The 16,742-nt window shown below is 43.4% G+C and overlaps 1 long non-coding RNA gene across 1 annotated transcript in view; it reads right to left on the reverse strand.

The window, feature by feature from the left end:
- The window catches only part of LOC140387175 (uncharacterized), a 169,073-nt gene that overhangs the window by 28,369 nt on the left and 123,962 nt on the right, over positions 1–16,742 (reverse strand). Inside the window, exon 2 of the long non-coding RNA XR_011933765.1 lies at positions 15,254–15,310. This is a non-coding gene — a long non-coding RNA (uncharacterized lncRNA). The remainder of the gene's footprint in view (positions 1–15,253; positions 15,311–16,742) is intronic.

Below are 16,742 nucleotides of genomic sequence, written 5' to 3' on the forward strand. Positions count from 1 at the left end.
CAGAAAAAGGAAGATGTGAGAGACGTGCCCATGACACTTTAATTGCTGACAGCTTCCAGGAAGCGTAAAGTTAAGGGACGGAATGTGGCCACATCTCTCCAAGCCCTCAATGCCATTTCCTTACATCTCAGGGGATGTCTAATCATTCACAGAAAGAACAAGTCCTAGATTCATACTTGCACGTTTACCTTGGTGAATAACCAAGTCATGATCTCTCAATAGGTCCACAGTGCCCTGGGAATGCACTCTCTGGAACTAAGTGTCTACTGAGGAAGGAGAGTGATGAGAAAGAAGATTTGAAGCTTTCATCACCATCTATTGATGTAAACACTGCAATAACTGAGATAAGAACACGGCTCCTCCACTCGTGCATGTCTCCTCTTACACCACTACCATTGAGGAGAAAGAAATGTTGCTGGAATATGAAAGCTGATGAGCTGCTCTCACTCAATTGCCTTCCTCGAGGAGGAAGGATTTGAAGCGCATATATCCCACACTTCAAATAAATGTTTAAGCACTTCTCCCTGACATCACACAAGTGTACATGGGACGAGCTCAAGTGAGGTTGACATCACATGAATGTTAACCTCGCAGTGGAACACTATCACTGAGTGGATGGCTAAATCTCAAAAGAGGATTCTAATGTACAAAATCACATTGCCTGCAGTTGGCCATGAAATTCACAGACCATTAAATGTATTCAAAAACTGCAGTTTCTTTTCAGTGTAGCACACCAGTGACCAAAGGTAACATCAATATTTATTAACTTTCCTCACTCTCCCATTACTCCTGGGTGCAGGCCCAATATCCACAGCAAAGATGGAGGCAGCAGAGGCCTCTGGTGGCCCAGGCCTGGAGTGCCCTTGCCTAATAAGGGTCTCCTGCTCATGGGTAGACGCACCCTCGTTGTCCTGAAGAACTTGAGTGGGTGTGGTCACAGGCAGAGGGGACTGTGAGTGGCTGCACACCTTTGGAGCGTCCTGAGAGGAGGCCCCCAGGCTGACACTTATCCTCCCTTTGAGTGGCTGAGGGCCCTGTTCTATATCTTTGAGAAGATGGTGTTCCTGGAGGGATGTCAAGGTGAGTCACCCCTTGTTGTCTGCATTTTGATGGTGCCCACCAGAGTGTGGAATGCAGGCCCAAGGGGAAACCTAGAAAGACCTACTGGATCAAGGCGTCCATGGTGGTCACCAACCTTCCCATGGTGACCTCGAAGTGCTCAGATGTCGGAGCCACGATATCAGACATAACATAGACAGATACCTCCATCGTTCGCTCTGGTTTGCTGAATGATTATTGAATCTCTACCTGATGTTCCGCCGTCTGTTACCTCTCCAACATTGAGTTGGTGGTCATTCGCTGAGGGTCATTGTCTACTTGGAACTGAGCAGATGCCTGTTCTCCAGCAGCCCTCCAAGTGCTGGGGACCAGGGCTGTCCCTGCCTCCGACTGCTGTGGGGACATGTCAGTGAGGTGTTCTCCAGATAGTGACCCTGAGCCTAATCGAGAACTGTGCCCCACCGAGCTGTGTGCGTCTACGTTGGTGGAGGGTGCAAGTGAGCATAGTTATGGTTCTTCCACAGTTACCTCTTCGGATGTAGCCTGGGAGCTTGGACTTCTGCTGGACTACCTTGTGGGCCTTGATCTGCTGCTGCCTAGAAGGTTGAGAACAGAAATTCAATTGATAAGGATGAGCTATATAAGACTGCATGTGAGTGTTTGTGATTGTGAGGACGTGATGAAGTGATGGAGCTGTGATCCGTACTAGGTTGGTGGCATAATCTGATCACCCCTTCCCCACAGGAGTGGTCCCTGTCCTCCCTAGTGATCTCGGGAGCAACATCTGTGATCTTAGTGAGGACAATTATATCGGTCATTCCTCCCCCGTTCTGGACTCTTTCCCTTCTGTTATGTGCCAGCTTGCCCTGGATGGCGACAAAAGAAAGGAAAGTGGTGAGAATGGATGGGGCAGAGCTTGGGTAAGATGCATGTCCCCTGTGTGTGGTGAGCCCTCCCCAGAAAGGCCAGGGCAAGGACTGTGCACAGCATGAGAGATGGGATGATGATGATATGAAAGTTTCTGTGAGACAATGAACGGTGATGTGACTCCACTAATGGTTGTGAGATCCCTGAAGCTATTACCTGTTTGATTGCAAGATGCCATGATGAACGTTTGATATTGGAGGGAGTTGAAGAATGACTTCCCTGCCTGAGCGGACAAGATCACTCATCCTCTTCTTGCACTGGATGGCATTTCGGGCACGGTTTTTGGAACAGGAGTAGGCCATTCAGCTCCTCGAGCCTGCTCCACCATTCAATGAGACATTGGCTGATTTATGGCCTCACTCTGTATATGTATGTTTGGCCCATATGCCTTCATACCTTTGCTCAACAAAATTCTATCTAGCTCAGATTTAAAATTAACAACTCATCTCGCATCGATTACCATTTATGGAAGAGAATTCCAAACCCTTAACACCCTTTGTGTGCATCCTACCATCTCTCCTGAATAGTCTGGCCATAGTCTTTTGACTCTGCCCCCTAGTTCTAATATCTTCAACCAGTGGAAACAGTTTATCTTTATCTACTCTGTTAATATCTTGAAGACTTCAGTCAGGTCACCCTTTAACCGTCTAAATTCTGGAGAAAACAGGCCCAATTTATATAATCTCTCAGAATTTAACTCCTGTAGACCAGGTATCGTTCCTGTAAACCTACATTGCATCCCTCCAAGGCCAAAATATCTTTTCTAAGGTGTGGTGCCCAGATCTGCTCACAGTGCTGCAAGTGGGGAGTAACCAGGGTTTTGTAAAGCTGCGGCATAACTTCTGCGTCCATATACTCAGTCCTCTAGATATAAAGGCCTGCATTCCATTAGCCTTCTTGATTACTTTCTGCTAATGGTGCTAACCTGCTCTGAGTAATGAGGCTGGTGTGCTTCCTGGAGCTATCCTTGGAATACTGGACATTCTGAGCAGCGGGGTAGGCATTGCTGAAATTGCCCACCATCGCACTTCGTCTCAGAAATGGAGAAATTAAGCCCCGAAAGACTAAGACTGATACAACGCAGGAGAAGATTGTGGTGGGTGATTTTAACTTCCCCTATATTGACTGGGGTGTGGATGTGGCAGAGTTTGTAAGGAGCATCCAGGAGTGCTTCTTGAACCAGTCCAACTAGGGAAGGGGCCGCCTGGTATTGGGGAATGAGCCCGGCCAGGTGGTTAATGTTTCAGTAGGGGAACAGTGACCACAATTCAGTAAGTTTTAAGGAACTGCTGGATAAAGATAATTGTCGTCCTCAGGTGAAGGTCCTAAATTTGGAGAAGGCTAATTACAACAATATTAGGCAGGAACTGAAGAATGGAGATTGGTGGCAGATGTTTGAGGGAAAATCAACACCTGACATGGGAGGCTTTCAGTGTAAGTTGATAGTAATTCAGGACTCGCACATTTCTGTAAGGATGAAGGATAAGTATGGCAAGTTTCAGGAACATTGGTAACGAGAGATATTGTGAGCCTCGTTAAAAAGAAAAAAGAAGCATTTGTTAGGACTACGAGGCTGAGAACTCACAAAGCAAGTATGGAATACGAGGAAAGTGATGTGTTGGGTAGGCTGGGTCGATGTGGACTGCACTTGCTGCAGTGTAGTGAGAGACAGACCTCCAACACTTGATAAGATGAAACACAATTTTATTTTAACATCTAAACTATTATACATGTTCAACTGTGGGTTGACACTATGCTGACTTGACTGGAGACCTGATACTAGCCTAACCAGACTTACTAGCTACCACATGGTGTTCACACTGGCCAGCTCACTAACTCTGACTGCCTCAGAGGCTGGGTCCCGAGAGAGCGGGAAACCTGGTGCCCTCTGGCTTTATCGTGGTCGTGTCCTGTCTGGTGATTGGCTGCTCTGTTCTATGTGCTTACTGGTCATCCTGTGTGTCAATGACTGCCTGTCTGCCCTCCATTGTTTACATAGATATATATTATGACAGAAAGTAGAAATAAACTTAAGCAAGGAGTGAGGAGGGCTAAAAGGGGTCATTACAAGTCATTGGGCAGCAGGATAAAGAAAAATCCCAAGGCTATTTAAATATACATAAAAAGAGCAAGAGGGTAGCCAGGGAGAAGGTTGGCCCACTCAAGGACGGGGAGGGAATCTATGCATGGAGCCAGAGGAAATGGTGAGGTATTAAATGAGTACTTTGCATCAGTATTCACCAAAGAGAAGGACTTGGTGGATGATAAGTTTGGGGAAGGGTGTGTAGATAGTTTAGGTCATGTTGAGATCAAAAAGGAGGCAGGATTGGGGTTTTGAAAAACATTAAGGTAGACAAGTCCCCAGGGCCTGATGGGATATACCCCAGAATACTGAGAGAGGCAAGGGAGAAAATTGCTGCGGCCTTAAGAGAAATCTTTGTATCCTCACTGGCTACAGAGGAGGGCCCAGAGGAATGAAGAATAGCCAATGTTATACCTTTGTTTAAGACAGGTAGCAATAAAAATCCAGGTAATTACAGGCCATTGAGCCTTACGTCAGTGGTAGGGAAATTATTGGAGAGGATTCTTCGAGACAGAATTTACTCCCACTTGGGAATAAGTGAACGTATTAGCGACATGGTTTTGTGAAGGAGAGCTCATTTCTCACTAACTTGATAGAGTTTTTGAGGAAGTGACGAAGATGATTGATGAGGGTAGGGCAGTGAATGTTGTCTACATCGACTTCAGTAAGGCCTCGAACAAGGTCCCTCAAGGGAGATTGGTACAGAAGGTGAAGTCGCACAGGATCAGAGGTGAGCTGGCAAGATGGATACAGAACTGTCTCGGTCAGAGAAGACAGAGGGTAGCATTGGAAGGATGCGTTTCTGAATGGAAGACTGTGACTAGTAGCGTTCCTCAGGGATCAGTGCTGGGACCTTTACTGCTTGTCGTATATATAAATGATTTGGAGGAAACTGTAACTGGTTTGATTAATAAGTTTGCGGATGACACAAATGTTGGTGGAATTGCAGATTCTTGCCTTCATTGGCTAGGGCATTGAGTATAAAAATTGGCAAGTCATGTTGCAGCTTTATAGAAAATTTGTTAGGCCACACTTGGATATCGTGTTCACTTCTGGTCGCCTTGCCACCATAAGGATGTGGAGGCTTTGGAGAGAGTACAGAAAAGATTTACCAGGATGATGCCTGGTCTGGATGGCATTAGCCATGAAGAGAGGTTGGAGAAACTTGGTTTGTTCTCACTGGAACGACGTAGATTGAGAGGCAACCTGATAGAAGTCTACAAAGTTATGAGGGGCATGGACAAAGTGAATAGTTAAAAGCTTTTTCCCAGGATGTAAGAGTCAATTACGAGGGGGGCATAGGTCTAAGGTGAGAGGGGCAAGGTTTAAAGGAGAGACACGAGGCAAGTTATTTACACAGAGAGTAGTAGGAGCCTGGAACACGCTACCGAGGGAAGTAGTGGAAGCAGGTACAATAGCGACTTTTAAGGGGCGTCTTGACAAATACATGAATAGACTGGGAATAGGGGGATATGGTCCCAGAAGGGTAGGGAGTTTTAGTTCAGACGGGCAGCATGGTCGGAGCAGGGTTGGAGGGCCGAAGGGCCTGTTCCTGTGCTGTAATTTTCCATGTTCTATGTTCTAAGATCATTCAGCTCATTGTGCCTGTGCTAACTCTTTGGAAGATCTATCTAATTAGTTCTATTCCCTTGCTTTTGCCTCATCACCCTGCAGTTATTTTGATTTCAAATTTATATCCAATTCTCCTTTGAATGTCCCAGTTGAACTTGCTGCTACCACCCTTTCAGTGCTGTACATCCAGATAGTAACAACTTATTTTATAATGTGAATTGTATTTTGGGAACCTTAATGAACTCTATTTAAATTAGAATTGATACCTTGAGGAATGATAGACTCGTTATCAGCATAGTACGATACAAATGCACTCAGGGATGGGTATCGTAAAAGAGCAAGCTGTACAATAACATTGTACCACAACACTGCACTGATGCCCTGACTGTGGCTGTGCTCCACAGAGCTGGCTTTGTGCTACAATGTAAGAGACGTTCATTCAAATAACTTTGAGTGCTTTGTCAATGACAATAAGAAAAATTACGGAAATTCTGGATCACTACAAGCACTGGGAGATATTCATAAAAAGGCCAGCCTTTCTCTTGATGTCCTTCAGATCCAGCAAAAAGACTCACACATCCTGATATTGCTGGATATTGTTATGGGCCAGGGTTTAGAGAACCCCAAAGTGTATCATGGAGTTTACCTGAGGACCCACAACTTTTAATAGATTGTGATATGGGGAGCACACGGCCCACTCTACAGGTGTGGTACAGCAGAAATGGAAAAGTATTTTTTAAAGCAAAACAAAGTTTATTATATGAACTCAAGTTAATCTTTTTAAAACATATGGTGAACATCTTAGCAACCATTAATTCAAATACAACCCCCAAAGAATACAACACAAAGTAACCCTTAATAACTTCCCAAACAACATCCAGAAGACAAAAGAAACACCTTTTAACAGAAGCACACCAGGTTTACATTCACTACTGAAAACATTTCTAATTCTGAATTCACCAAATGATCAAGAGATAGTCTTTTCATGGCAGAGAGATCAACAGTACACCTGCTTTGTCTGGCTTCAGCTCCAACACTGAAAACGAAACTAAAACACACCCTGCAGCAAACAGTCTAAAACAAAAGTAAAAAGCTGACAGCCAGCCCAGCTCCACCCACACTCTGACATCACTGATAAACACCCATTTCTTAAAGGTACATTTCTTAAACACCCATTACTTAAAGGTACTCTCACATGACAATATTTCCAACTAAATTTTTATTAACAGGTGCACCGGACCCCAACTAAATTTACACACCAACGGAGTGATTAATGTATTAGCAACTCCTTCTGAAGAACTTTGATATCAAGAAGGTGTATTCCTAATCATAGTGTCAAAATTTGGTGTAAAAAGGAAATGAAGCATCTGGTTGAAAACTAAGTAAAATTGAAGGCCCCCTCCAAGCCATGCAACACACTGACTTGGAAATATATCCCTGTTCTTTGATGACACTGGGATTCTCTTCCAAATAGTACTGTGGGTGTACTTACACCATATGCACTGCAGCGGTTCGAGGAGACGTACAATACCAACTTCTCCATCAAAACTAAAACGGGCAAAAAATACCAACCTTGCCAGTGACACCCATGTTTTGTGAATGAATTTTTAAAAAGTAGTCCCCTGTGTCTACGTAATCATTGTAAAAAGATTTGTGTGATTATATTGATCATCTTAGTTGGTCATCAATGTGATATTGGAAGTAACGTTGTCATACAGTACCAAGCAAAATGCCATTAGTGATAATGTGATACTTAAATTACAGTTACTCCCATGATGATGTATCTTCCATTGATTCATATGAAGTGTTCAATTACTTCAATTACTGTACGAAGTCTTACAACACCAGGTTAAAGTCCAACAGTTTGTTTCGATGTCACTAGCTTTCGGAGCGCTGCTCCTTCCTCAGGTCAATTACTCATTCCTCATTCCTCCTTCCTCATTCAATTACTGTGATCATCAAGACCCTTGTTCAATGTGTTTTCATAGTTGTTCAATAAAGTAGGCGAGTGAATGCATCTTTTTTGCCTGCTTTCATCCTTGGTGTCTTGAGAAAACAAGAGTGCACTCATGTTGCATTAGAATTCTGCTATGACTGATTTGGTGTTGTTTACTATCCCACCATTGTAAGATTGCAAAGGTGAGTTAACTTAAATTATGATTTTAAAACCCTAGATCTGAATGGTAAATTCCAATCTAATGTTGTGCGTATATGTTAAGAGAAGAGCTGGAGGAGATTCATCGGAAGCTTTTCAACTTATGTAGATTACATATTTTGGTATGGTGCACAGCTCTTATATTACCCATTTTTGGAAAAGCTGTTATAAACCTTACATATTTGTTTTGAAGCCTTGGATTGAGTTTAAAGACTGCTTCAAAATGGCTGCAAACAACGAGACAGAATTGTGGATTTCAGACTGGGTCTGCTCTCCTAAGTGGACAAAAGAAAATTATTAATTTAATTATGGTTTAATTATGTGATCTCATCGAGGCAATAATGACGTTTTTAAATGCCTCATTGGAAGAATGAAAGTTCTGCCTTGGCCAGGGCAAAAGCTAGGAACCACAGCTGGAAGAAGATCCAGTTGAAGTGTTGATGCCTTAGTTGGGAGATGACTTGACAGTTTTATGCAGGTCACATGATAACAGTGGCCATCTTAGTTCCTGCAAAAAGCATTGACTAGGACATGGCGTTAAGCAGGGAAAGAATCTTCAGAGAAGAAGAGGGAGGAATTAACAAGCACAACCATCAAACTGTTGTAATCAATCAGGCTGAAAAAGGACCACACCCCAGCTTCTTTGAAAGAAGACCAAAGAAACTCCCCTCGCCCCCCTTTACCTGATTCTATTTAACAAGTTGCCTGGGAAAGGAACCTCTGGCATTTTAGAAGCCGATGCAACTGCAGAGGCAACCCTATAACCTCATCTCAGACTGCGCAACATCTCAACTTCAAAACATTCCAGGCCTGCACCAAATTTGGACTAATCTTGAATTACATTCATAAGTCTCATTTTATCTTAAGTTTTAAGGAATCTTTGTGTGTGTACTTGTGTATGTGTGTGCGTAGCTTTTCTTCGGTAACTTCCAGAGCGATCGAGTCAAATATACTAACCTAGTTCTTTTTGAAGTAAAAATCTTTGACTGATTTTTATCATTAATTGAATTTTTCACTCAACATGTAAGAAGGTACATACTCAAACATACAAATATGTTGTCCATGGGTGACTTTAGGGAAGCACCTTTAACGTGTGACAGTTGGAATTTCTTACATATTATGTGCAGATAGCAGAAGGCAGCTGCTGAGTGTGAGCGCTCCAGCACACACTGTACCAAAGTGAGACACCCTCACAATCAGCCTTCTCATGCTCAAGAGTATAGATTTGTCCCCCAAAGAAGATGTGTGAACACGGTCTGTATTTTACTTCCGACTGCCATTCCCTAAAGCAAAGTCAGGCTTAAGGTCTAAAGGCCTTCAGTGACTGCAAAGTATTCCAATTCCAATTCTCTTTCTGTACCTAGTGGTGCACAACAGCAAACTTTTGTCTATTGCCATAACTAATAATTCCCCAAACATGTCCCTGGTCACAACAATGTATAGGCACAACAGCACTTTTACTTCCTCTGGAAACTAAGGAAATTTGGCATGTCCACATTGACTCTTATCAATTTTTACAGCTGCACCATAGAAAGCATCCTATCTGGCTGAATCACAGCCTGGTATGGCAACTTCCCTGCCAAAGACCGTAAGAAACTATAGAGAGTCGTGAACGCAGCCCAGTCCATTATGTGAACTCGCTTCCCATCCATTAACTCTGGCTACACCTCTCACTGCCTAAGAAAGTGGACAGCATAATCAAAGACCTCTCCCACCTGGGTTATTCTCTCTTCCAACCTCTTCCATCGGGCAGCAGATACCAAAGTCTGAGAACAGGCACTAACGGATTCAAAAACAGCTTCCTCCCTGCTGTTACCAGACACCTGGATGACCCTCTTTTGGATTGAACTAATCTCTCTATGCATCTTCTTTTCAGTTATAACACTATACTCCGTATGCTTCATCCGACGTCTACATCTATGCATTTAAGTTGTGTATTTATCGTATATCCTTTGTTTATTTCATGCATGGAACGATCTGCCTGGACTGTACGCAGGAAGAATACTATTCACTGTACCTCGGTACACGTGACAATAAATCTATTCTGTCATCAGCAGCTTATTTCTTGAGGTGCATCACTCCACGTCAAGTGTGATTATCCACTTTTACCCCCAGCCATTGGCATGTTGGGAAGGATTTGCAGGTTGACACACTCAATCTGTTTAACTGCATTATGAATGCACCTTCCTTGGCCATCAAACTTCTGGCGCAGAGGCAGGAGTGCTACCCACTGTGCCATGAGACTTCCTACTCCAAAGTATAAGGGTGGACTTTCAGAAATGCCTTCGTAAAGTCCGCCTTCATCCTTCGGAAAACAAGCACCCTGCTTCAATAGTGTGGCCTGTTGAAACTTGGTGGTAGACGATCCTGTGTCTATATAGGTAAAGAAAGATTTGTTCATAATAACAGCTCTGTAAAATAATTAGTTATTTAGCACATGGAAGAAAATCTAGCTGCAACACTTCTGTCCATAAATCGAGAGTTGATTTGATTAAAGGATAATTGAAAACCTTTTCAATTATATTTAAATTAAGGAAAGTACCAATTGTTTCTATGAAAAAAGAAGTGTAAAATATTCTGGACGTTAGCCAATAATTAACAAACTATTAACAAGATTTGTTTTTAATTAGCTTTTTGTATTTTTTGAAATGTATGAAAAGGTATGAAGCAATTTTTTGGCATTTAGAACATTAATGAAAATAAATTTCTTCATCAGTTTACACACTTCATAATGAGGTTTGTTATAATTTTTAGAAGAGATTACATCAATAGGTCTTTCACTTTACCATTGTGAAATTTGAATTATGAGACTAGGAAAATATAAAATTGAGGTATCACTTTATAGAATGTGAACTTAATTAAAAATTCAAGGATTTCTAGCCACAACTTGTTTCGCATTTGTTAGAGTGTGAAGTGGAAAGTAGGCAATAGATCAGTAGCTCAGTTAGTCTGATCAGGGATTGTCTTTTGCTGCTAAAATGTGCTTCATTGTATTATAATTGCAAACTTACTATAATGTTTCTGCTTTACTAATGCAAGCCATCTCGTTTAATCAGCTGGTGCACCTGTTGACCACTTTTAGACTCTTTGGGCACGATCTAATGGAAAGGTTTCGGGAGTTTCCCACAGGCTCTGTCGGCGAGTCCCCACTGCTATCTAACCACACTTTGTCACTGTTTTGGGCCCTGGGGAGTTCCTCAATGCTTTAACCCACATAACTCACTGAGCACACTGGCCAGACCTTCTCCTCAGAGGTCGGGCCACCAATTTGAAAGGGTGCCCCAATCTCTAAGTGAGCTTGCGGGCCCCCCAAACCCCCTCTATGTGGGCAATGTCACCCCCCACAAATATGGGCATTAACCCACACATCCCCAAGTGCTGAGACCCCGCAATGGGGTCATTGAAGCCCCCTCCTTTCACGCCTTCCCACCCAACCTTTCAGCCCCCCCCATCCAAGACCACCACCCTTCACTCCCCCATATGTCCAGAGGTCCCTTCATACCCCCTGCACCCCCCCCCCCCACCTTTCATACCCCCTCCAAACCCCTTTCATGGACATGGCCCCCTTCAGGCCGTGACCCTTGGTAGTGCCACACAGGCATGTGGGAACCCCAACACTGCTATGCTGTCACCCTCTCAGTGCTCCTGCCAGCTTTGCAGTGCCAACTGGGCACCTTGGCAGTGCCAGGGTGGCAGTGCCAAGGTGTCAGTGTAACAGAGCCAAGGTGCTCACATTCCAGAGCCAGGGGGACACCATGCACTGTTCCTGAGCACCCGGAGGCCTCAGGTGGCCAGGGAGACACCCCGCGGATGCCGTTCCACCTGGTCCACGTTTGTGAGGACTAGTCCTGAATGGCACCCAGCAAGGGACTCACTGAGGAGGCTAGGAGATCCCCCGGTGAGTATGCCTTAGTAGGTTTAAAACCTACTTAGGCACGCGTGGCTTCTTCATGCCCATTGTGGGCAGGGTCCTGTTCACGCTGCCTCGCGAGTTCTGGGTAGATCTCGCGAGGTACTGGCTGCTGGGATGCCCGCGGGAGGCTTCTCCCAGCATCTACCGGCCATGTCGTGCTCGTGGCTGGTATATCGCACCATTCATTTCAAATCCTATTTGGGCAGTTGTAGCACCAATATGGCAGGAAGCCAAAGCAATAGCTGTGTCAATTAACTAGTTATAATTAGTTCAGACAGACTTCAAAACTTTTCATTTATCTTTCCTCCTGTTTCAAGCTTTAATCTTGCCTTACTTGCAGTCAACTCTTCAACAGCTAAAGCAATAACAGAGCTGTATAACACTGTTACATTTCTGTTCCATATCAAAACCTTTAACATGGTGTTTTCAGTCACAGGATAACAAGAATAGTTGGTTTATTTATAATGATAAGATGCCTCACTTAGAAATCTATCTTAGAACCTGTTAAATGTAGCGCATATTTTGGTCAATTAGGATTATTAAATAGGTTTTACCATGCATCCCTAAATAGCTCTATTTCAGAGAGTTATCATCAAACTATCCTCAGGGAATACGATTGAAAATAACGGGCACGATTCAGTGGCCTTGTCGCGCCTGACTACTTCTTTGACTAAGCTTTTGGACATCTGGCTTAATCAAGTCAGTAAGTAAAATTGCTATTGTCCCAGATGACCATAGGCTGCTTTCCCCTTCGAGGGAGAGAACTGACTGGTGGTGTTTTAACCTGAGGATCACCATACATCAGGTGAGAGGCAAGGTTAAGAAGTCGGGGCCTTCATGAATAACCTCAGCTGGTACGGAAATTGAACCCGTGCTGTTGGCCTTGCTCACGAACCTCGCTGTCCAACTAACTGAGCTGATACAGCCCCCTACCTAATATTCCTTGTAAGACTTGGTGTCATACTTTGTTTTATAATGTTCTTGCAAAAGCGCTTTGGGAGACTTCATTACCTTAAAGGTACTACGTAAATATAAGTTGTTCCAATCTATGACATTTGCTTATGACACACTCACCAGAGAGAACAGTTTTTCTCCATCTACACTATCAACATCTATTATTGTCTTGAAAGCTCACATTAGGTCACCTCTTATACGTCTCTGTTCCAAGGGGAATATCATTTACAACCTCTCTTCCCTGCTAACAACCGAATAAACATCCTCTTTTATCTTTTCTTTAACTTCCCTGCTCATTCATTTCAGATTCTACCATCTTGCTGTGGATCAGGAGTTGAGTTAGTCAGATGCATTTTTATGACAATGATTTATTCCAGGTTTTATTGGGTTCAAATTTCACCATCCACTGTGGCAGGATTCAAACCCAGATCCCCAGAGCATTAACCCTGGCCTCTGCATTACTCAGCCTGTGACAATACCATTATGGCCATTGCCTCCTCTGCTTCCTAGTACTGAGTCAATTTTATATTCAACCCAGCATGTTCCCTCCCATCTGCTCACATTTTTATCATAAGCTTCCACGCTCTACATCCATTGCCATTTTTGTAGTTACTCCTGAATCTGCTTCAATGTTGAAGTATTAAGTAATATCTATAAATATAATAGAATATAGATACTTAAAATATTAAGTGCTGTAGTTAAAAGCATTAAGGTAGATAAGTTCCCAGGACTAGATGGTATCTACCCCAGAATATTGAGGGAGGCAAGGGAGGAAATTGCTGGGGCCTTGACATAATTCTTTGTATCCTCACTAGCTACAAGTAAGCTCCCAGTGGACTAGAGAATAGCCAATGTTGTTAATTGTTTAAGAAGGGGAGCACAGATAATTCAAGAAATATAGGCCGGTGAGCCTTTTGTCAGTGGTAGGGAAATTATTGGAGAGGATTCTTAAGGACAGAATTTACTCATATTTGTAAACAAATGAACTTATTAGCAATACATAGCATGGTTTTGTGAAGGGGAGATCGTGTCTCACTAACTTGATCGAGTTTTGTGAGGAAGTGACAAAGATGATTGATGAAGGAAGGACAGTGGATGTTGTCTACATAAAGTAAAGCCTTTGACAAGGTCCCTCATGGCAAATCTGGAATTAAAAGCTAGTCTCAGTAATAGTGACCAGGACAACTATTTATTGTCATTAAAAGCTATCTTTGGGGAAGACCAGCCTTACCTGGTATGGTCCACATGTGATTCTCTGAAATGGCTCAGCAAGCTGCTCCATTTAAGGGCAACTAGGAATGAGAAACAATTGTTGGCAGTTAAGAGTCAAGCACATTGGTGTGCGCCTGGAGTCACATGGAGACCAGAATGGATAAGGATGGCAGATACCCTCCTTATAGGTCATTAGTGAACCAGATGGGTTTTTAACAATACTTTATGATAGTTTCACAGTCACCATTATTGAGATTAACTGTATATTCCAGATTTAGGAATTGAATTTGAATTCCATCAGCTGTCCTTAAATTCCATCATCTTTTGTGACCTAGTTAGGTCATTAAATTTAATTCTGAATTAAATCTAGGAGCATTTTACAATACTGAGGCCCTTAAGGGGGCAATTAATGTCCTCTTAAGGGCTCCGCTCTCCATGACTGTTATTCACCTAGCAATGTGCAGGGGGCTTACCATGCTAGGATCGCAGCATGCAATCCCATGCGGGCTTGCTTGAGGGCTCCAGTGGATAGGGGTTGGGGGGGGGGGGGGGGGGTCTCGTTCAAAGACATTCAGATCCTGATCGATGGACCTGCCATCAGGAAATGGGGGACCCACTGAAAACCAACAGCCCCCCTCCACGCTTTCTGCCAACGCCTATTCCCTGAGATCCTGCCCCACAAGACCCCTCCAATCATCCTTCACCTATGGCCTGAGATGCAGCGATGATACTTTGCATTGGCTGAATGTCATATTGGCAGCAGCCGCTCCTTCTCCAGTGGCGCTGTTGTTCTGTCTTCAGTTCAGCCAGCAGCTCTCTGTGGGAGGATCTTCCATCCCACTGCAGTCCAGTTAAGCACCTGAGTGGCTCTTTATTCAATGAGCCTTCCCATAGGAGATGAGGCAGAGTTTTCCCTGCCTCTCCAGATGGCTCTCCATTGCCCCTGTTAGGTCCTGCCCAACATCTGACCTCCCTCACTATCATCACCCAACGCCGTGTTCCCAAATCCCTGTCCAGTTAATATTTGGGTCAATAATTCAGAATTCAATTAATAGAGTCCTTTGCCTCTCTTCATTGTAAAGGAAGTACAATTAAGGAAGCGAGTGAAGCACAATAATAGAATCGTAGAATAATAAACAACAGAAAGAAGCTATTTGGCCCATTGTGCCTATGCTAGATTGAGCTATCTAATTAGTCCCACTCGCAGACTCTCTCCCCATAGCCCTGGAATCTTTCCCCTTCGAGCATTTATTCAATTGCCTTTTGAAAATCACTCTTGAATCTACTTCCTCTTTTCAAGCAGTGAATTTCAGATCGCAACTTGCTGCTTAGAAAAAAAATGGTTCCTCATATTGCCTCTGATCCTTTTGGCACTCACCTTAAATGTGTGTCCTCTGGTTACCGGCTCAGAAAGGCCTCCTTTACAACCATTTATCTGCGGGCAACAATGCAAATTATACATTCAATAGTTCACAAGTTACTTCTCAGTCATAAATATATGCCCGAAACCCTGACAGCTAAAACCAGGATTTGGCAGATAGCCATGGCTGCTATATTTCAAGAGAAACCGGTGTGTCAAGAAATGAGAGGCATCAGCGTTAAATGGGGAATGAAGCTCAGGAGAGAACCTTGGCTTCAGTCACCAACTCAACAAACTACAACAGCAGAGTACCTTCTGGTAGCTACTGTTCAGTCAGAGGTGGGGTCGTTTACAGCTGCGAAAAGCAAAGGATGGATTGAACTTAATTACATAATTAAAGATGATGTTTTAACCAAGGACATTACAATAAGTTCAATTAAAACACCTTCTGCTTTTCAGATTTACTGCAGGGATCAACAAGAAATAGATAGGTTTCAGATGATCAAAACTTTCTCCAGAATCATAATTCAATTTTGACAGTGCATTTTTAAGTTACAGGATTAAAGAAAAATCTTACAGATGCCAATTTTTTTTAACCCACTTACGACTAGGAATCAGAAACCTACCTTTGATATAGGCAGAAACACATTGTTGGAGTAATATGCTTGTTAGCACTTTTCCACAGCCCGACATCTGGTGCAGTGAACAGAGGCACATAGGAAATAGAAGCAAGTGTGTGGCTATTCTGTCCCTCCAGACTGGTCCATCCTTCAAATGGACAATGTCTGATTTTCTACATGTTACGGACAGGAAGGGGTTTAATTTAAACAGCCCTAATTTCTCCTCTCACCACCTATCTGCGAACAGAAAGATGTTTTGATTTTTATTCCCCCCATTTTGGAGGTCAATTGACTCAGTCCCGTGACAGCACTTTCCAAACCCACGACCACTACCATCTAGAAGGACAAGAGCAGCAGATACCTGGGAACCCCACCACTTGGACGTTCCCCTCCAAGTCACTCACCATCCTGTTTTGGAAATATTTTGCCGCTCCTTCACTGTCGCTGGGGCAAAATCCTGGAACTCCCTCCCTAACACCACAGTGGATGTACCTACACCTCAGGGACTGCATCGGTTCAAGAAGGCAACTCACCACCGCCTTCTGAAGGGCAACTAGTGATGGGCAATAAATGCTGGCCTAACCAGCGACACCCACATCCCGTAAATGAATTTAAAAATAAACATTTCCTCAGCATAGTGTCCACGACACAATCATCTTCAGCTGCCTTTCCTCCAACATATGGTCAGAACTGCGGATGTTCACTGACGATTGGCCAATGTTCAGCACCATTAGCAACTCATCAGATACTAAAGTGTCAGTGCCTGTATGCAGTAAGACCTGGACAGCATTCAGGTTTGGGCTGACAAGTGATAGATAGAATTTGTGCCAGGCAATGACCATCTCGAACAAGAGAGGACCTATCTCTCCTTGATATTTGATGGCATT

This window comes from Scyliorhinus torazame, chromosome 12 (assembly GCF_047496885.1).
Source record: "Scyliorhinus torazame isolate Kashiwa2021f chromosome 12, sScyTor2.1, whole genome shotgun sequence".
NCBI lineage: Eukaryota > Metazoa > Chordata > Chondrichthyes > Carcharhiniformes > Scyliorhinidae > Scyliorhinus > Scyliorhinus torazame.